Genomic DNA, 21,148 nt, shown 5'->3' with positions numbered 1-21,148 from the left:
AGCACTAAAGATGTCTCAATGTGAGTTAGCTAAACAACTAATCAATGGGTTGACAGAATCTAAGTGTAACTATAAAAAGTAAACAAAGAAATGAAAAAAATAAGAAACAAGAATAAGGGCAATGATAAGGGTATGTTCTAGGAGTTTTGGTTTCTTTGTAATGTTATTCAATATAATGATCTACCAAATCTTATTCCTCAATTGTTCGTCATTTGTAGAAGGTTGTCGGTTCTCTCTTGCAATAGACAACCAACCTAGGACTGAAATATATCTAAATGTGATCAATTAGGAATGAACCCTATGTTGTCCTTACACGGGCTTACCTGTCACATGCATCCCTCGGATAATCAACATAGAAATGCACTACTTCTCAACCTCATTAAGATATAAAGATTAATGCATCCAATCCATCCTACCCTCTTGAAATACCTAATTTCCCTTTTAAGATTACCCCTCAAAAGTCCTTACACGGGCATGTGCCTGTCACGAACGTCCCTCGGAAAATCGAATGAGAAACAATCCATACAAGATCCACAAGATATTCAAACATTCAATCAAGTATGGTAATTAAGCCCTAATCTCAACAATCCACACAAGAAAGAATAGATACAAATAGGGCAAAATCATAATTATAGAAATAGGAATTTTGGCAAATTCACAAGAGTTTACATCAAATCTCCATTACAAATACTCCCTCCATCCTAGAACAAGAGATCTAATCCATGGAACAAGGAAAGAATCCCAAAGATAAGGAAAAGACAAGCATCTTGATCCCAAATCCAAGAAAAGAAAGGGAAGAAAAGCTTATCTATGATGAAGAGCCGTCTTCGGATCCAATCCTCTTTCCCCGGAGTCGAAACGTTGAAGATCTGCCCTTGATTCGTTTGAAATCCTCCCAAGAAGGTGGAGGAACGCCCAAATCTTGAATCCCCCCTCCCCCCAAAGGAGAAGATCCCCTTTGAAATGAAGAAGAAACCTTTATATAGAGAGGGAAATTCGGGCGCCACACGACCCCAAGACCTGGTCGTGTGTGGGACACGACCTGGCTCACTCCCCTCTCTGCCTGTCTCACACAGCCGTGTGTGAGACACGACTATGTCTAGCTCTGCCACTACACTCCTTGCACGGTAGTGTAGATCCACACGGCCTGCACTACCTCCGGCTCTGGAGCTTCTGCACGGGTCGTGTGAAGCACACGACCAAGGCATTCTCAGCCTCTGGAATTGTTGCACTGATCGTGTGTAGCACACGACCAGGGCATTCTTCGGCTTTGGAAGGCTTGCACGGCCATGTAGTGTACACGGCCTGGCTTCCTCTGGCTTCTCATCTTGGCACGACCGTGTGAGGTTCACACGGCGAAGGCCACTTCCTTTCCTGCTGCAATCGCACGGCTAATGGTCCACACACGGCCTGGGCAACCCCCCATGGCAATGTCGTGTGAGGTACAAGATGTTGGTGCAATATCCCTAACCAAGCTGAGTCTTGGTTTGGGTTTAGATGTTTGACAATAAGATATTGATTGAAGAAGAGTCAAGTAGGTCAAGGTTGACTGGATACTTGACTGGGGAGTCCTAACTGGGATGTTAGGTAAAATGAAAGTCCTGGTGAGTGAAGCCAGGCAGAAGAAAAGTCCTGGTGAGTGAAGCCAGGCAGAAGAAAGTCCTGGTGAGTGAAGCCAGGCAGAAGAAAAGTCCTGGTGAGTGAAGCCAGGCAGAAGGAAGTCCTAGTGAGTGAAGCTAGGCAGAATGAAAACCCTGGTGAGTGAAGCCAGGTGAAAGTCCTAGTGAGTGAAGCTAGGCAGATGGAAAACCCTAGTGAGTGAAGCTAGGTGAAAGCCCTGGTGAGTGAAGCCAGGCAAGGGAAAATCCAGATGGATCAAGGATGATCGGACATCTGGTGTTGGGAAGTCCAAGTAGGTCAAAGGATTGACTGGATACTTGGCAAGGAAGGAAGTCCAGATGGGTCAAGGTTGACCAGACATCTGGTGGAAGTCCAAGTAGGTCAATGGAGTGACCGGATACTTGGCACGACGAGTAAAAGTCCAAGTGGGTCAAAGGGATTGACCGGACACTTGGTGGGAAGTCCTAGTAGGTCAAGGGAGTGACCAGATGCGAGGCATGATGTACCAACAGGTCAAGGTTGACCGGATGTTGGTTAGGGAGGTTTGGGACTTGGTTTTGGGCAAAAACCAAGTGCTGGATCGATCCGTGGATCGATCCAGGCTGTGGATCGATCAGTGGATCGATCCAGATTCTTCCCAGCGAACAGAAAGCTTCTGGATCGATCCGTGGATCGATCCAGAGGTCCCGATCGATCAGCCGATCGATCGGGACGATGCTGCTTCGCGCGATAAGCGCTGGATCGATCCGTGGATCGATCCAGGCGCGTTTCCAGAGCACAGAGGCGCTCTGGATCGATCCGTGGATCGATCCAAAGCCTCCCCGATCGATTGGGAACATTCGAATCGATCGGGATCCGACCGTTGGCGTCGTTTAAAGCCGCAGGCGAGCGTGGTCTTCGGCATCTCTTCACGAGCTCTTCTCAGATTCATTCCAGCTCCTCCACAGCTCTCTACAAGCACGTGATCGCCAGTTCTTGAAGGTTCTTGGAGGCTTTCCAAGTCAAGAGGCGGATCTATTGCAAGAGGAAGAAGTTAGGGTTAGGGTTTTTACGGCATATCTTGTAAGCTTTTGCTTAACTTGTATTTCCCTTTCTTCTTCTTGTATTGAGAGTGTTGTAGGGCTTCTCCGCCTTTGGTAGTTACCATAAAGGAGTGTTATTCATAGTGGAGGGTGTGTGCGTTGGTGTGGATCCTTGGATTAGTCACCTCTTGTGAGGTGGATACCAAGTAAAATCCTAGTGTTAGCGTGTTTGTGTTTGTTTCTGTATTTTCCGCTGCACATCCAACAAGAAACAAGCAACACCGAGCAACGAGCACGCAACGAGCTATTCACCCCCCCTCTAGCTACTTTTGGTCCTAACAAGTGGTATCAGAGCCCGGACTGCCAGAAGGTTTAACCGCCGACTGTGCACAAGAGCTATGGTCTGATTGAACCATGTGAGTACAATATTGACCTCGAACAAAGAAAAGTGGGGGCTTCTATGTTCGGATCAAGAGGACCAGACACCAGGCAGGAAGTCCTAGTTGCGGCTAGGCAAGGAAGTCCTAGTAGGTCGGGTGGACCGAGGGGCAGGAAGTCCTAGTTGCGGCTAGGCAAGGAAGTCCTAGTAGGTCGGGTAGACCGAGGGGCAGGAAGACCTGGTGGGTCAAGGATCGGACGTGGGAAGCTCATGGTCCTTTGTTTGAGGGGGGGATTGTTGGGGTTGCAAGGTTGCAAACATAGTCCCATATTGAAAACACATGGAAAAGATCATGGGTTTATAAGAGAAAGATATCTCCATTGGCATGAGGCCTTTTGGGGAGAGCCCAAGAGCAAAACCATGAGGGCTTAGGCCCAAAGTGGATAATATCATGTTATTGTGGAGATATCATATAATATGTTTTGAGTGTAGGGAAAGTGGGCACTACAAGAGCAAGTGTCCCAATTTGGCCAAGAAGAAGGGCCAAGTGGCACAAAAGAGCAAGGAGAAGCCCAAGGAGACCACCCCCGGGACAAAAAAAAGCAAGGAGCATATCATATGCTTCTCTTGCAATCAAAAGGGGCATTACCGGAGTCAATGCCCCAAGGGGAAGAAGGTGGTCAAGGCTCAAGAAGGCACTAGGCAAGGGGGAGCCTCCAAGGTAAAGAAGAAGGTAACATTTATTGAGCCTACCCCTTTACATTATGGTAAAAAGCATGATGGTTCTAACTTTTATCATTTTAATGCTATTTACCATGAAAATAGAAAGCATGATAGTGTTAAAGAAAAACATATAGCTTTTCATGCTAAAACTACTACACCTAAGGCTAGGATTGTAGGTAAAAATCTAGGCGTAAACTCTAAGGATTTTAGATACAAGCCTAGAAACAAAAATGCTCATGGGTCAAATACTAAGGACTTAGTGAGAGAAAATCAAGTCTTGAGGTCAAGACTTGATAAAATGGAAAAGACCCTAAAAAGGATGGAAAATATCCTATTAGGGCAAAATGAGCATAACCTAGGTCTAGGAGCACAAAGGTCATCTAATGGCCATAGAGGTTTGGGATACAAACCAAAGGCTAAGAAGGATGTGCCCTCTTACCATAGAGTTCCATATAGCTATGGAACAAACCCTAGGTCTAGTGGTCAAGCCAAAAATACTAGGGAAGTCATCCCTAAGAGTATTTTTACAATAAATGTGACTAAGACTTCTAAGAAGTCTAATAAAGTCACAAACAAGGTCACAAGGGAGGTTATCCCTAGAGTTGACCTAGAAAATGTGACCAAGGCTTCTAAGAAGCCCAACAAGGTCACTAGGAAGGTATCTAGGGAAGTTATCCCTAGTGAGTACCTAGAGCATCCAAGGAGCACCAATAGGTGTTGGGTTCCTAGGAGCATCTTCTCTACCCCATAGATGGGTTAGAGAGTGTCAACTCCGATTAGAAGGGTAGTTAACCTAACTTTGAGGAAATTGACACTCAAGGAGCATTTTCAGGGTTTTTGTTAACATTTGAAAATGAAATGGAATTATTGATTACTCCTTGAAAGAGTAAAATGTGCCTAATGGTGGAAGAATTGATTTTAATCTTAAATGGCACATATTGGAAAATTAATAAGAACTATCAAGTTGGGTTTTTGGTATGTTCTTAGGCAATTTAAGGCAATCCGGGCCTTAAATTTAAAAGTGCTACTCTTGAGGAAAAATGGAATATGCCAACATTTGAGGACATGTTTATTTTAATTGGCATAAATTAATCAAGGGAATAAGAAATGCAAACTTAGGCTTTGGCATTTTCTTGAAGCACTTTAGGGCAATCTAGGTTTAAGGTGTAAGTTTAGCTAAGACTTTAAGGATACTTAGATAGTTAATCTAGGTATATTTTATTTATGCTAAATCTTGCCATGATTGTTTTGCCCATCATATGCCATGACATCATGTCTATTTTTGCATTCATGTTTTATTATGAAAAATCCAAAAATACCATGTCATGACATTTATACATCATGTGGCAATAGGATATTTTCTTTTGAAAATTATTTTCTTTTGATGTATGCCATAACATAATCATGCATTAAGTTTAATTCCTTGTAATTAAGGACAAATGGCATCTAACGACACTTATTGACAAGTAACATCCTTTGTGGATGTCTACCTCTCAAAATGCCTAGATAGATATGCATGATCCCTAGAATAGGGCAAAACCAAATTTTACATCTCACAAAGAACTATAAGGTGACTTGTATGTGTTTTAGTGCATATTATATACAAGTGAGATGTTAGGATGATGAACAAAACTCAAGATGTTGATTTAGTGCATTCTTTTGAGTTTTAGGTTCATCAAAACACATAGTTATGTGTTTTCCCATCATTGGGAAAGCTAATGTACAAGTCATGTGCATTATGCCCAAGGAACATGATGGGATATTGGTTTTGAAAATGTTTTTAAAATGTCTTTGGAAAACCTTGGTGAAGGCTATCTTTTGATAGTAATCATCATTGAATAGTTAGACACAAACTTGAAGAAAAACACTAAAGTTTTTGCAAGTTTTCAAGTTTGTGTCAATCTTTGAAAATATGATGTATTTTCATAGAAAGCTATTTTTCCATGATTAAGTATGCCCTAAATAATGTCTACACGAAATTTCATAATTTTTGAATTTTTGTAGAATTTTCTAGGGGTTTCTGAAGTTGACTGAAATGGAATTTCAGCAACTATCAGAGCTCCGATCGATCCATGGATCGATTGGAGTTCCATGAATCGATCCATGGATCGATTCAAACGGCAATTCCCGCGAGCAGAAGCTCGCTGGATCGATCAGCCGATCGATCCAGGGAGTCTGAATCGATCCGTGGATCGATTCAGAAAGGTTCAATCGATTGGAACCCAACTCCAATCGATCCAAGTTGCTGATTTTGGCTGGGAAGGCCTGATTTCAGCATCTTTGAACCTCTTTGAGTCTAGGTAACCATTCCAAACCCCTTAAATACATTTGTATACATACAAAGGGTGTTTTCATGTTGAAAACAAGGATGGATTGGTTAACGAAGACTAAGTAGAAGTTTCGGTTGAGGTTGTTTCAAATTTTGAATATTTGAACCTCAAAACTTCTAGATTTGGGTTTCCTAAAGGTTTAGGGATTCCAAGTCATTGTTGGTGCAATGACAGAAGTTACCATCATGTCTTTAGGGGGAGGGACTCTTTAAAGACATGAAAATTATTTTTCATGAACCTTGGAAGGTGGTTAACCTTCTGTTGTAAACTTGCTCAATGTTGAGCATTTAAACTTGAAATGGGAAAAATGGGGAGTGGATATCCTCATTATTTCAAGTGGACACTCAAGTGGTTGAAAATGCTCAAGGTTGGGTATTTGTCAACGTTGAGGGAGAGGTTAAGGATAAATGAAGGGTATGAGACCTTCATTATCGTGTTGATCACAACGAGTGATGTTGTGAACAACGATGAGCAACTCTTCAGGGGGAGAGTCTTCAACAAATGGATTTGTTGAAGTGTGCCTAGAATTGGAGCATAGGTTGATGTGTGTCCAACGATGGGTTGATGTGTGCCAATAGGGGGAGAATGTATGGTTAAGCTTAGTCCTTCATTACCTATGGGAAGGTCATAGGGGGAGAATGAAAGGACTCATGAAAGAGAGTAAGTTAGGCTTTCATTACCTAGAGGGAGTTTGCCCTCTTAGGGGGAGAATGAAGAGCTTAATTTATGCTTTCATTACCTAGTGGCATGAAGAAGGAGGCTATGGGATTAGCCTAACTTACATATGGGATTGTAAGTGTTATTGTGGTATTGTCAAACATCAAAAAGGGGGAGATTGTTGGTGCAATATCCCTAACCAAGCTGAGTCTTGGTTTGGGTTTAGATGTTTGACAATAAGATATTGATTGAAGAAGAGTCAAGTAGGTCAAGGTTGACTGGATACTTGACTGGGGAGTCCTAACTGGGATGTTAGGTAAAATGAAAGTCCTGGTGAGTGAAGCCAGGCAGAAGAAAAGTCCTGGTGAGTGAAGCCAGGCAGAAGAAAGTCCTGGTGAGTGAAGCCAGGCAGAAGAAAAGTCCTGGTGAGTGAAGCCAGGCAGAAGGAAGTCCTAGTGAGTGAAGCTAGGCAGAATGAAAACCCTGGTGAGTGAAGCCAGGTGAAAGTCCTAGTGAGTGAAGCTAGGCAGATGGAAAACCCTAGTGAGTGAAGCTAGGTGAAAGCCCTGGTGAGTGAAGCCAGGCAAGGGAAAATCCAGATGGATCAAGGATGATCGGACATCTGGTGCTGGGAAGTCCAAGTAGGTCAAAGGATTGACTGGATACTTGGCAAGGAAGGAAGTCCAGATGGGTCAAGGTTGACCAGACATCTGGTGGAAGTCCAAGTAGGTCAATGGAGTGACCGGATACTTGGCACGACGAGTAAAAGTCCAAGTGGGTCAAAGGGATTGACCGGACACTTGGTGGGGAGTCCTGGCAGGTCAAGGGAGTGACTAGATGCGAGGCATGATGTACCAACAGGTCAAGGTTGACCGGATGTTGGTTAGGGAGGTTTGGAACTTGGTTTTGGGCAAAAACCAAGTGCTGGATCGATCCGTGGATCGATCCAGGCTGTGGATCGATCAGTGGATCGATCTAGATTCTTCCCAGCGAACAGAAAGCTTCTGGATCGATCCGTGGATCGATCCAGAGGTCCCGATCGATCAGCCGATCGATCGGGACGATGCTCGATAAGCGCTGGATCGATCCGTGGATCGATCCAGGCGCGTTTCCAGAGCACAGAGGCGCTCTGGATCGATCCGTGGATCGATCCAAAGCCTCCCCGATCGATTGGGAACATTCGAATCGATCGGGATCCGACCGTTGCGTCGGGTTTAAAGCCGCAGGCGAGCGTGGTCTTCGGCATCTCTTCACGAGCTCTTCTCAGATTCATTCCAGCTCCTCCACAGCTCTCTACAAGCACGTGATCGCCAGTTCTTGAAGGTTCTTGGAGGCTTTCCAAGTCAAGAGGCGGATCTATTGCAAGAGGAAGAAGTTAGGGTTAGGGTTTTTACGGCATATCTTGTAAGCTTTTGCTTAACTTGTATTTCCCTTTCTTCTTCTTGTATTGAGAGTGTTGTAGGGCTTCTCCGCCTTTGGTAGTTACCATAAAGGAGTGTTATTCATAGTGGAGGGTGTGTGCGTTGGTGTGGATCCTTGGATTAGTCACCTCTTGTGAGGTGGATACCAAGTAAAATCCTAGTGTTAGCGTGTTTGTGTTTGTTTCTGTATTTTCCGCTGCACATCCAACAAGAAACAAGCAACACCGAGCAACGAGCACGCGACGAGCTATTCACCCCCCCTCTAGCTACTTTTGGTCCTAACACAAGAATGGTGCCTTCCTCCTTTGCTTCGCTTGCAGATTTGGCCTTGAACACGAAACCTTCACCAAATTCGACTCTTGTGTACAGAAAATGCACAAAAGCATATCTCCGAACAAAAAGAGTAAATATACTAAAAGGGAAGCTGGAAGTACAAAAATACGTAGACAAAGCATGTACAAAGTATGTGAATATGCGTCAAAACATGTTAAACAAGTGTATACAATCTACGCACATCACACCCCTAGACTTAAACCTTTGCTTGTTCTCAAGCAAAATACTGCAATCTAAATTCATATGTTCTACAATGTTCTCATATCCCTGATGCATTCTCCTAACTCTATCAAAAAGTTTCATTGACAAGCATGATCATGGAAACAAGTTAAGTATGACTCAAGCTTAAGTTCTTGTGCACAGACAGAGGTGAGCATTCGGTTAATTCGGTCCATAAATTAACCGAATTAACCGAAAATCGATTTAGTGTTGGCTAACCGAATCAAATCAAAGTTTTACTAAAACTGAATTAATCAAATTAGCTATTTCAGTTAACACCGAATTAACTAAATTTGTTTAAAATAACAATAAAAAGAATTTATACAAAATTAATATCAAATTAACCGAATGCTCACCCCTATGCACAATGCAAAGTAACTCAAAAACTCTTCAAGTTTCAATCTATGTCCTAGTCAAGTCGTCATCAAGTTTGAATTCCTAATGTTTCCAGTGATAGACAAGTAACCAGTGATAGGCACTTACCTGCCACACACTTGGTTTATATTGTTGGTGCAGCGAAGTGCCGGCAAGAGGGGGGTGAATTGCTGAAAACAAAAATTAAACTATACCTTCCTCGTACTTTCAACTCAGTTAGTGCAATAGTTAACAAAATAATGAAACAGTAAAAGAAAGACACAGAAGAATTAACCTGGTTACAACCAAGGAGGTTGTTAATCCATGGCAGTAGCAGCACACTAAAAGAAACTCTCCTTTGCTGAAGGCGGAGAAGCCTTTTACACTTTCAAAAGCTCAGAACTATTGCTAGGAAACACTACAGATTGAATGCTTGAGTTGTTGTTGAATTCCTAGCTCCAGGGGCCTTTATATAGGTCCTAGAAATTCTATCCCGAGGCTCCAATGCGCCTCCAACGAGGGTCCAAGGTGCCTCCATGGTAGTCAGCGGATAAAATTTTATCCACGCGCAGAACGGTCACTTTAACTGGTTGAAGGCGCCTTCAAGCTGGAGGCGCCTCCAGTCAGGTTGGAGGCGCCTCCAAGCTTGCAGCTCAGCTCCTTTGACTTCGTTTCCAGCTTGTTGCGACTTCCGATGCTCCGATCTTTTGGGTGATTGTGGCCAACCGAAATAGGGCTCACCCGAACCCAATTTCCGGCCTTCCTCGAGCAGCCTTCCGTCCCGGCTTAACATCCCTCGAACGCCGCACACGCTCTTCACGCCCACCGGAGTACTCTTCCACAGCTCCCTCGTCCTTCGGACGCACCGAGCCCGTCGGCTCCCTTCCCGTGCCATCCTTCTCGCTAGCTGCGTCTTCCGCTCGACTTCCTGTGCTCCTAATCTCCTGCACACTCAGACACAGGGATCAAACACAGCAGGACCTAACTAACTTGGATGATCATATCAAAACTACCACGGGGTCCAACAATCTCCCCCTTTTTGATGTGCATCAACCCAAGTTCAAGTTAGGGTTTAAAATAGACATAAAGAGTAATTTTAAAGAAAAAATTACTAAACTAACAAGTTAAGCATAATTTTTGCAATTAGTAAAATTGCAACACTTTTTATAAAAATAATAACAGAAATTTTAAAATTTTCTAACTTCCCCTAAACTTGGACTTTTCTCTCCTCCTTTGATTACAGCAAAAATGAGGTCTTAAGAATTCTCAAGTAAGATTGAAGTTTTTGAAAATTTTCTTAGTAAAAAATTTAAGTAAAAAAAAATCCTAAGTAAATGTTCAAATATTCCCCAAAAAAATTCCTAGGTCAAGTGAATGATCTTTTAAAATTTTCCAGAAGAAAATTTCTAACCCAAAAAAAATTAAGTTAGATTTTTTAAAAAATTTCTAAGGTATTTTTGTTTATTTTAACAAATATTTGATAAACTTTCAAAGCATTATTTAATTCTTTTTTTTTAATGCTTTTTCAGAAAGTTAATTAAACATTTTCTTTCAATATTTTAGCTTCCAGGTCGTGGCGAGGCACTAGGCCTTCTTGGTTATTGGAGTAACAACCACTTCCTTAGACAAAGCTTCCATAAAGAATTTCAATGTTTAATTTTCTCACTGTAAGTTTTAATTTTTTGAAAATTTAATTAAACACAGATTTTGTAACCCAATAGAGGTTCCTACCTATAGGATTATTCAGATACATAGGGGGTACATAATTTTTGGGTATTATTCTAAGTTGACCCTGATGGTTTCTAATGTACCAGTTCAATTTTCCATAAAGTCTTAATTTTGAATTTAGAAATAGATTTAAGCATGCAGCAGATTTCAGTTTTTCAATTTCTAATTTTAATTTATCATTTTCTGATTTTACACTATCATACATTTCAAGTGGACATGTTTTTGCTAATCTCATTTTTAATTCTTTTTTTCTTTTTCTACTTCGAATAAGTCTTTAGAAAGCGATTTAATAAATCAAAAAGACTGAGAAGAGGTTAGATTACGTACCTTACTTACCTGATCTGGTGGCGCTCCCCCTTCACTGCTGCTTTCTTCTTCTGATGTTCCTCCCCCTTCATCGATGCTCATCTCTGAGCTTGAGTCTTCTTCCGGTTGATGGTTCGCCAATAGCGCTAACCCCGAGAATTCTTCGATGTCTGACTCAGAGGTTGACGAATCTGACCAAGTAGCCTTCAGATTCTTGTGCTTGGAGGGTTCTGGTTTCTTGTATTTTGGCTTTTCCTTTTCTTTCTCCTTTCTTTTCAATTTTGGGCAGTCCTCCTTGATGTGCCCTTCTTCATTGCAGTTGTAGCAACGAACCATCCTCTTCTTTCGATGATGCTTCTGCGATTTAAATTTATTAGTGCTGAAAAACTTATTGAAGCGTCTTACCAGTAGTGCCGCTTCGGATTCATCGACTGAGGCTTCGGAGTCAGAACCGTTTACTTTTGCCTTTAGAGCTATGTTCTGACCGGTCTTCTCTACTCCATTTGGCTCTGAAACTCGAGATTCGTGAAGTTCAAAAGTCGAAAATAACTGTTCTAACGTACTTACCTCGAGGTCCTTAGAGATGTAGTATGCATCTACTAAGGAGGCCCACTCTGGAGTTCTCGGGAAGGCATTGAGCGTGTATCGAATGGAATTCCGGTTGGTTACCTCTTCTCCAAGGTTCGTTAGTTGCATTATCAGCTCCTTGATTCTAGCTTGGAGTTGCGCTACCTTCTCGCCTTGGTTCATCCGGAGGTTCGTTAACTGGTTTCGGAGGATGTCGCGCTTCGCTAGCTTCGCTTCGGAAGTACCTTCGTGAAGCTCCAGGAATTTTTCCTAGAGATCTTTCGCTGAGTCGTAGCTTCCGATCCGATTTACCTCCTGCGGCGGTAGAACGCTGAGTAGGTGGAACTCAGCTTTTCCGTTGGCGACAAAATCTGCTTGCTCCTTTTTCGTCCAGGTATTTTCCTCCTTGTCTTTCGGTACTGCATAACCATATTTCATTATTAAAAGAATGTCAAATTCGGTTTTAAAAAATACCTCCATTTTGCGCTTCCATGTGGCGAAGTCTCCGTCGAACTTTGGGGGATGGATGTTCGCGCCGACCATTGTTTTGATCGTTGTGCTTCAGTTGGCGGTTAGTCCTTCTGAGGCGATCAGGCTCTGATACCACTTGTTGGTGCAGCGGAGTGCCGGCAAGAGGGGGGTGAATTGCTGAAAACAAAAATTAAACTATACCCTCCTCGTACTTTCAACTCAGTTAGTGCAATAGTTAACAAAATAATGAAACAGCAAAAGAAAGACACAGAAGAATTAACCTGGTTACAACCAAGGAGGTTGTTAATCCAGGGCAGTAGAAGCGCACTAAAAGAAACTCTCCTTTGCTGAAGGTGGAGAAACCTTTTACACTTTCAAAAGCTCAGAACTATTGCTAGGAAACACTACAGATTGAATGCTTGAGTTGTTGTTGAATTCCTAGCTCCAGGGGCCTTTATATAGGTCCTAGAAATTCTATCCCGAGGCTCCAAGGCGCCTCCAACGAGGGTCCAAGGTGCCTCCATGGGAGTCAGTGGATAAAACTTTATCCACGCGCAGAACGGTCACTTTGATTGGTTGAAGGCGCCTTTAAGCTGGAGGTGCCTCCAGTCAGGTTGGAGGCGCCTCCAAGCTGGCAGCTCAGCTCCTTTGACTTCGTTTCCAGCTTGTTGCGACTTCCGATGCTCCGATCTTTTGGGTGATTGTGGCCAACCGAAATAAGGCTCACCCGAACCCAATTTTCGGCCTTCCTCGAGCAGCCTTCCGTCCCGGCTTATCGTCCCTCGAACGCCGCGCACGCTCTTCACGCCCACCGGAGTACTCTTCCGCAGCTCTCTCGTCCTTCGGACGCACCGAGCCCGTCAACTCCCTTCCCGTGCCGTCCTTCTCGCTAGCTGCGTCTTCCGCTCGACTTCCTGTGCTCCTAAGCTCCTGCACACTCAGACACAGGGATCAAACACAGCAGGACCTAACTAACTTGGTTGATCACATCAAAACTACCACGGGGTCCAACATATATTTCTCAATCAACCCAAGGTCTCAAAGGCGTGCTCAATCTCAAGAGAAGCTAAGCAGTCATTTCTCCAGTAACCTATCTCGATCTCAAAGGGGCAACTTGCTAGATTCCACTCACAACAACTATTTTTTATATCCCTTATTCATTTTTTTTCTATTTTTCACACTCTTTTTTTTTTCATAAGTATTTGCATTATGAAAAACTTATTTACAAATGTACTTTTAACACAATTATTGGGATACTTTGATTTTTCCAAATGAGCTTACATGACTTGAGCCTCATCCAGTAACCAAAATAAAGTTTGAGAAATCACCATGAAAACCAAATACTAAACAAACAAGATGAATCATGACTATTTCAATGATATCAACTATCCAAGCTCAAGTATTGTGAAGTGAAAGTAAAATCCTTAAGGTTAAGCCAAGACTAAAACCTATCTCCAAATGATACCTAGCTTATTTCATGCTACTCAAGATAGAGAAAAAAGGTACACTAGGCATACTACTAGCATCATTTACAACATCATGAATCTAGATAATGAACGTGCTAACATTTTCACTTAAAGACAAGAAAACATATAAGTGAAGTTTGATGTTCTCAAAATGAATGCCACAAGAAATCAAAACAAAATGCAAGACATAAGCAAAAACAAAAACAAACAAAGCAATTCAAATGCATCTAATGCATCCCCCCAGACTTAAACTTTTCATTATCCCAATGAAAACTAAAAATGATATATGAAGGAGGTTTTATGAAGTTAGAGGAGTTACCAAGTGATGAGCTCCAAATGGTTGGCATTCATGTGCTTGAAGATACTCCTCTATCCAATACTCGCATTCCTCCACAACTTTAAATTCTACAAAATAATGATAGACAAGAAAAATCAAGTAGAGGGTATGAGCTTATTATGAGGAAAGAAATGAAACTAGAAAGGAATTTGAAAGAAACTAAAACTGTAATGAAAACAAGATTGAATTTGGGTTGCTTCCCAAGAAGCGCTTGTTTAAGGTCATTAGCTCGACCACCTCATTAGATTCATCTAAATCTCACTCTTGGAGGGATAAGATATTTTAGAACCCTCCTACCAGGGGTTCTTATTATGGAGAGAGCTTTCATCAATGGAGCTACAAAGTAAAGTATAACTCTCTCCATCTTCGTCTTCTTAAAAGTTTTTTCAGGTGGTCAAAGACGGTTCAGATTGAGCTTCCAATCATTAACCCAAGTGAAATCTGCACATGCAAAAAAAGTATAAATCTCCCACAAACATATTAGATAAGATAGAGTCATAACCATATTAAGATAAGCAGAATAAGAAATAAAAACTAAATCACATCCAACAAAATCAATGATAGGTACCTCTATAAAATTTTCCAAAAGATCACAAGAAATATTAACCTTACTTTGTTGAGAAATACCAGAAATTTCTAAACATGTAGATATGACTTCCTCTGAATCAAATGATGATTCTGGCTCTGGCTCAGGTGTTGATGATATCAATGATGGTGATTCTTGAGACTCTGCTATATCTACATGAGTCCCTACACATTGGTCCACAACATGCTCAATCCTTGCAACTCTTACAACATCTAAGGATTGTGTGGACAAAGGAGGTGAATGTTGAGATGCTGCTTCCACAACACAGCTCCCTACATATTCTTCCAAAACATCATCATCAACACATACATCAAAAAATAAACCAACATCTATATCCTCAATAGGAGAATCAATAACAAGAGGATCAATAACTTCATTTGTAGTTTTAAGTTGATCTACCACATCACATTCATCATATGAAAATTCAATGTCACTATAATACTATATAAAATTTGGAGATAGATCTGAAAACTTATTTACCACTACATTATCAATAAAATCCTCAACTGAAGAGTCCTCATCTTCATATACATTCAAAAATTTACACTCAACCATATTAGTGTCACAGGATTTGCCGAAGTCTTTATTTTCATCGATCCCCCACTAACCTTTGTGGAAAAGGAATCCTTAGTGAAGGTCATGGGAAAGATTTAACTTCCTTTATCCCAAATTCCCTTTGAGATTTTGGAGGAGGTCCAACTTGCTTATCTAGTGTTGGTGTGATCAATTGTTGAGGGAAAGGTACTTGTGGCCTTTGGGAACTTCCTGGAGAAATGGAATTGAGTTCTTGTGATCTTCTATTATTCTTCTCCTCAATTCTAAACATGTCCTTCTTCAGGTTCTTCATAATTTTTTCAATTCTCAACCCAACATCATCACACTTTTCACTAGATCTTGTCTGCAAAGGAGGGGATCTTCTTTAAACCATTTTGAAACAATACTTTCAATCGTTTCCCCCAAATGTTTGAACTCCCCGTTCTGTGACTTGTGATTTTCAAGACTCATAGATGGTTGAGTTACAATTTGTTTGACAGGCACTATAGTATTTATGGCTTGCACTTCTTGAATGCTTGAAGGAGATTTCATCCAACTTATGTTCGACCATTCATGGAGGTTCAATGTCACTTGATTAATTAATGTATATGCTTCATCTATACTTTTATCCATAAAAGAACCTCCAGTTGATGAATCCAATATACTCTTGTCTGAAAAAGAAATTCCCCCATAGAATATGTGCAGAATCAACCATTTTTTAAAACCATGATGAGGGCACTGTCTTTGAAGACTCTTGAATCTATCCCATGCTTCAAATAATGATTCTCCATATGCCTGAGCAAAATTTGTTATGCAGTTCCTCATATATACTGTTCTGCTTGGAGCAAAAAATTGATTCAGAAATTGCTTCTCCAATTGTTCCCAACTTATGATGCTTTGAGGACGGAGAGAATATAACCAAGTCCTTGCTTTATCCTTGACATTAAAAGGAAATGCCATTAATCGAACTCCATCTGCTGACACTCCTTCACATTTCACCATATCACAAATCTCTAAAATTGTTTCAAGATGCAGATAAGGACTTTCTAATACTTCTCCTCTAAATTTGTGATCTTGTATCATGAGAATTAACTCTGGGTCTAGTTGGAAACTTTCTTCTTCAATTTGAGGTTACACAATGGGAGATAAAAATCTTGCAGAAAAAGGTGTAAAAAATTTCTCATGGGTCTGCTTGACATGTTAGTGCTCATGGATGTTCAAGAATCAAAAATAAGAAATAAAATGCAATATGGAAAGCAAGAAAGAAAATGCAGAATTTAAATTGCAAGAAAGAAAGTGCATAATGAAAACAATAAAGAAAAGATAAAAGGAAAAAGAAAAATATCTAGAATAATTCATATGCTAATCAACTAATGTGTTTATAAGTTCTTGTTATTCTTGAGGCCTTTACGACGTTTGATCTTCACATACACAAGAACAAGATTGCAAGATATGTTTACAAAAGAAAAAGAAGAAAGAAACTAAATCAAAAGAAAAACAGAGAAAAGTTAGACTAGAATGTTAGAAATAAAAAATGCAGAATTAGAATTGCAACAAAAAGAATCGACAAGAAGTAGAAAGTTATACAAGAAAAAATAATGAAAACAAAATTCTAAAGATTAGTTACAACTACGCTAATGAAAAGAAAAGAAAAAGTCATGTTTAGTCTAACTCAATTGATAATCTCTAATGTTATAGCGCAGTCCCCGGCAACGGCGCCAAAAACTTATTGACCTCCGCAAGTGTACGGAAATGTCGTAAGTAATAATAAAAGATATCGTATCCACAATCACTGGAATAAGCACTAAAGATGTCTCAACGTGAGTTAGCTAAACAACTAATCAATGGGTTGATAGAATCTAAGTGTAACTATAAAAAGTAAACAAAGAATTGAAAGAATAAGAAACAAGAATAAGGGCAATGATAAGGGTATGTTCTAGGAGTTTTGGTTTCTTTGTAATGTTATTCAATGTAATGATCTACCAAATCTTATTCCTCAATTGTCCGTCATTTGTAGAAGGTTTCTAGTTCTCTCTTGCAATAGACAACTGGCCTAGGACTGAAATATATCTAAATGTGATCAATTAGGAATGAACCCTATATTGTCCTTACACGGGCTTGCCTGTCACGTGAGTCCCTTGGATAATCAACATAGAAATCCACTACTTCTCAACCTCATTAAGATATAAAGATTAATGCATCCAATCCATCCTACCCTCTTGAAATACCTAATTTCCCTTTCAAGATTAAACCTCAAACGTCCTTACACGGGCATGTTCCTGTCACGAACGCCCCTCGGAAAATCGAATGAGAAACAATTCATACAAGATCCACAAGATATTCAAACATTCAATCAAGCATAGTAATTAAGCCCTAATCTCAACAATCCACACAAGAAAGAATAGATACAAACAGGGCAAAGTCATAATCATAGAAATAGTAATTTTGGCAAATCCACAAGAGTTTATATCAAATCTCCATTACAAATACTCCCTCTGTCCTAGAACAAGAGATATAATCCATGGAACAAGGAAAGAATCCCAAAGATAAGGAAAAGACAAGCATCTTGATCCCAAATCCAAGAAAAGAGTGGGAAGAAAAGTTTATCTACAATGAAGAGCCATCTTCGGATCCAATCCTCTTTCCCCAGAGTTGAAACGTTGAAGATCCGCCCTTGATTCACCGAAAATCCTCCTAAGAAGGTGGAGGATTGCCCAAATCTTGAATTCCCCCCGAATGGGAGAAGATCTCCTTTGAAATGAAGAAGAAACCTTTATATAGAGATGGAAATTCGGGCGCCACACGGCCTGGCTCACATGGTCATGTGTGAGACACGACCATGTCTGGCTCTGCCACTATATTCCTTGCACGGCCGTATAGATCCACACGGCCTGCACTGCCTCCGGCTCTGGAGCTCTTGCACGGGCCATGTGAAGCACACGACCGAGGCATTCTTGGCCTCTGGAATTGTTGCACGGGTCGTGTGTAGCACACAACCAGGGTATTCTTCGGCTCTGGAAGGCTTGCATGACCGTGTAGTGTACACGACCTGGCTTCCTCTGGCTTCTCATCTTTGCACAGCCGTGTGAGGTTCACACGGCCAAGGCCACTTTCTTTCCTGCTACAATCACACGGGCAATGGCCCACACACGGCCTGGGCAGCCCCCCATGGCAAGGCCATGTGAGGTATAAGAATGGTGCCTTCCTCCTTTGCTTCGCTTGCAGATTTGGCCTTGAACACGAAACCTTCATCAAATTCGACTCCTGTGTACAGAAAATGCACAAAAGCATATCTCCGAATAAAAAGAGTAAATATGCTAAAAGAGAAGCTAGAAGTACGAAAATACGTAGACAAAGCATGTACAAAGTATGTGAATGTGCGTCAAAACATGCTAAACAAGTGTATACAATCTATGCACATCATATCCCAAACCCCTATAGCCATTGGATGACTCTTGTCTAGCTTTTCCTAGAGTTTGCTCATTTTGACCCTTAAGAATATTTTCCATTCTTGCTAGGGTCCTTTCTAAGTTATCAAGTCTTGACCTCAAGACTTGGTTCTCCGTCATTAAATCCATATATTTGGATTTTTCTTAACCCCTATGAGCATTTCTATATTTTGGCATATATCTATAATCCTCAGAGTTATTACCTAAGTTACTATCTACCTTCCTAAATTTAGGTGTGGTAATTCTAGTATGATGAGGAATGCATTTTCCCTTAACACTATCATGCTTCCTATTCTCATGATAATTCACATTAAAATGATAAGAATTATTTCTAGCATGCTTTTTATCATGTGTCAAAGGAATGGATTCATTAAATAATACCTTGATTTTTACCTTGGAAGCTCCCCCTAGGCTTGTACTTCCTCCTTTAACTTTGGTTGGCTTCCTCTCTTTAGGACATTGACTTCAGTAATGTCCTCTTTGTTTACATGAGAAGCACACAATGTGCTCCTTGCTTTTGTATTCCGTGGGACCAACCACTTTAGGCTTCTCCTTAGCCTTGGTTGCCACTTGGCCCTTCTTCTTGGCCAATTTTGGACACTTGCTCTTATAATGTCCATGTTCCCTACACTCAAAGCAAATGATATGATTTTTATTATTTACAATCGAATTTCTATACCTTTGCTTGTAGGGGTGACACTTGATCCTCCATTTGATTTATCTTGCATTGTGGAGGTTGCATCATCATCATCTTCTTCTTCTCCTCTTAAGGGTATGGGTGCTTCCACCTCTTCAACTCTTGAGGATGTGGATACTTCCACCTCTTCCTCTCTTGAAGATGTAGAAGATCTCTCATCTTCTTCCTTCTCCTCCTCTTCCTTCTTCTCCTCGAATGTTAACCTTATGTCAACATCGGATTTGTCCTTCTCTTCTTGGACCAATGAGCCCTTCTCCTTAGGCTCATCTACTCCTTAGACTTGTGATGGGTCTTCATGATAGGCAATGATCTTTTTCCAAAGATCACATGCACTTGTGCATTCACCTACACTCACAATGATATTAGAAGGTAATAAATTTAACAAGATTTTTGTTACCTCCTTATCCGCCTCAGCTTACTCCCTTTGTTCCTTGGTCCAATGTCGAGGTTGGAGGCACTTACCCTTCTTGTCCGTTGGAGCTTCAAATGGGTCCTCCAAAACAACCCATTGGTTCCAATCCATTTGGAACCATGTCTCCAACCGAGTTCTCCAAAAATTGAAGTCCTCTTTGTAATACGGTGGTGGAATCCGGATGTCCCATTCGAGCGGTCCTTCGGATTCCATCTTCTTGTTCCTCTAGCTTCTTTCTCTCTTGGCGGTTGGTCCGTAGAAGAGCGACCTCACTCTAATATCAATTGTTGGGACCGATGTGCTCGCTAGAGGGGGGGTGAATAGCATTTCGTCGTGCTTGCGTCGGTTTGCTTCATCTTGTTGTTGTGCAGCGGAATACTCGAAGACAAACACTCACAATGCTAACACTTAGGATTTACTTGGTATCCACCTCAAGAAGAGGTGACTAATCCAAGGATCCACACACGACACGCTATCTCCACTAATGAAAACCTCCTTCTCGGTCGCAGCTGGAGGCAGAGAAGCCTCGTACAAGCTCACACACAACACAAACACAAATACAAGAAGAAACTCTAAGAATGCAAGTGAATACACCTTTCTTCTTGCTACTTGTTGTTGCCTCTTGAACCTTGAAGATGCTCCTCAAGTGCATTCAAGAACTGCCGTGAGTGCTGGAGAAATCGCCGTGAGGATCGGAGAAGAATCGCAGGAAAAAGCTCGCAAAGAACTAGTGAAGAAAACGCTCCGCCCAGGCTATATACAGTGCCTCCAATCGATTGAAATCAACCCCAATCGATTGCCACGTCAGCACCGTTCCATCGCAGCCATCCATCATCTGCATCCTGCGTAATGGTCACTTCCCAATCGATCGACCGATCGATTGGGACAACCTGAATTGATCGCTCGATCGATTCAGCACCTTTCTGTGCTCTCGTATTCGCGTGAGAGCTTCTGCTGCCCAATCGATATACCGATCGATTGACAGCTCCTAATTGATCGCCCGATCGATTGGGAAAGTCTCTGTGCTCGCGATTTCATATCCCAATCGATCGACCGATCGATTGGGCCTTCCCACAATCGCAGCATAGTCCAAATCGATTGACCAATCGATTTGGACCCTGTTCAATCGATCGCCCGATCGATTGAACACTCTGAACTTGACTCAAACTCAAGTCCAAAGTCCCAAACCCAACTTCCGGTCAACCATGACCTGTTGGGTCTCCATGCCTAGCATTTGGCCACACCCGACCAACCTTGAACTAGCTTTCTAGCCTTCTCCATCAGCCTTGCGTCCCTCGGATATCTCCCCATCATTCACGCCTTGCCTTCAGGAGCTTCCTTCGGCCTCATCCTAGTTGTCGGGTTCTCCTTGCCAAGTTATACCAGGACTTTCCTTGCCAAGACCACATGCTTGGACTTACATCCTTTACCAAGATCACACTTGGACTTTCCAATTGCCTGGCTCCTCACCAGGACTTTCTCCTTTGCCAAGATCACACTTGGACTTTCCAATTACCTGGCTCCTCACCAGGACTTT

General features: G+C 41.6%; 1 non-coding gene across 1 annotated transcript; it reads left to right on the top strand.

Moving 5' to 3' along the window:
* Positions 1-15,774: 15,774 nt before the first annotated feature.
* On the top strand, positions 15,775-15,880 carry LOC122003120. Its single transcript, XR_006117792.1, has one exon. It is a non-coding gene; the product is annotated as a small nucleolar RNA R71 (small nucleolar RNA).
* The last annotated feature ends 5,268 nt before the right edge of the window (positions 15,881-21,148 follow it).

Source organism: Zingiber officinale, chromosome 7A, assembly GCF_018446385.1.
Source record: "Zingiber officinale cultivar Zhangliang chromosome 7A, Zo_v1.1, whole genome shotgun sequence".
Classification (NCBI taxonomy): Eukaryota; Viridiplantae; Streptophyta; class Magnoliopsida; order Zingiberales; family Zingiberaceae; genus Zingiber; species Zingiber officinale.
This window is presented reverse-complemented; position numbering and strand designations above follow the sequence as displayed.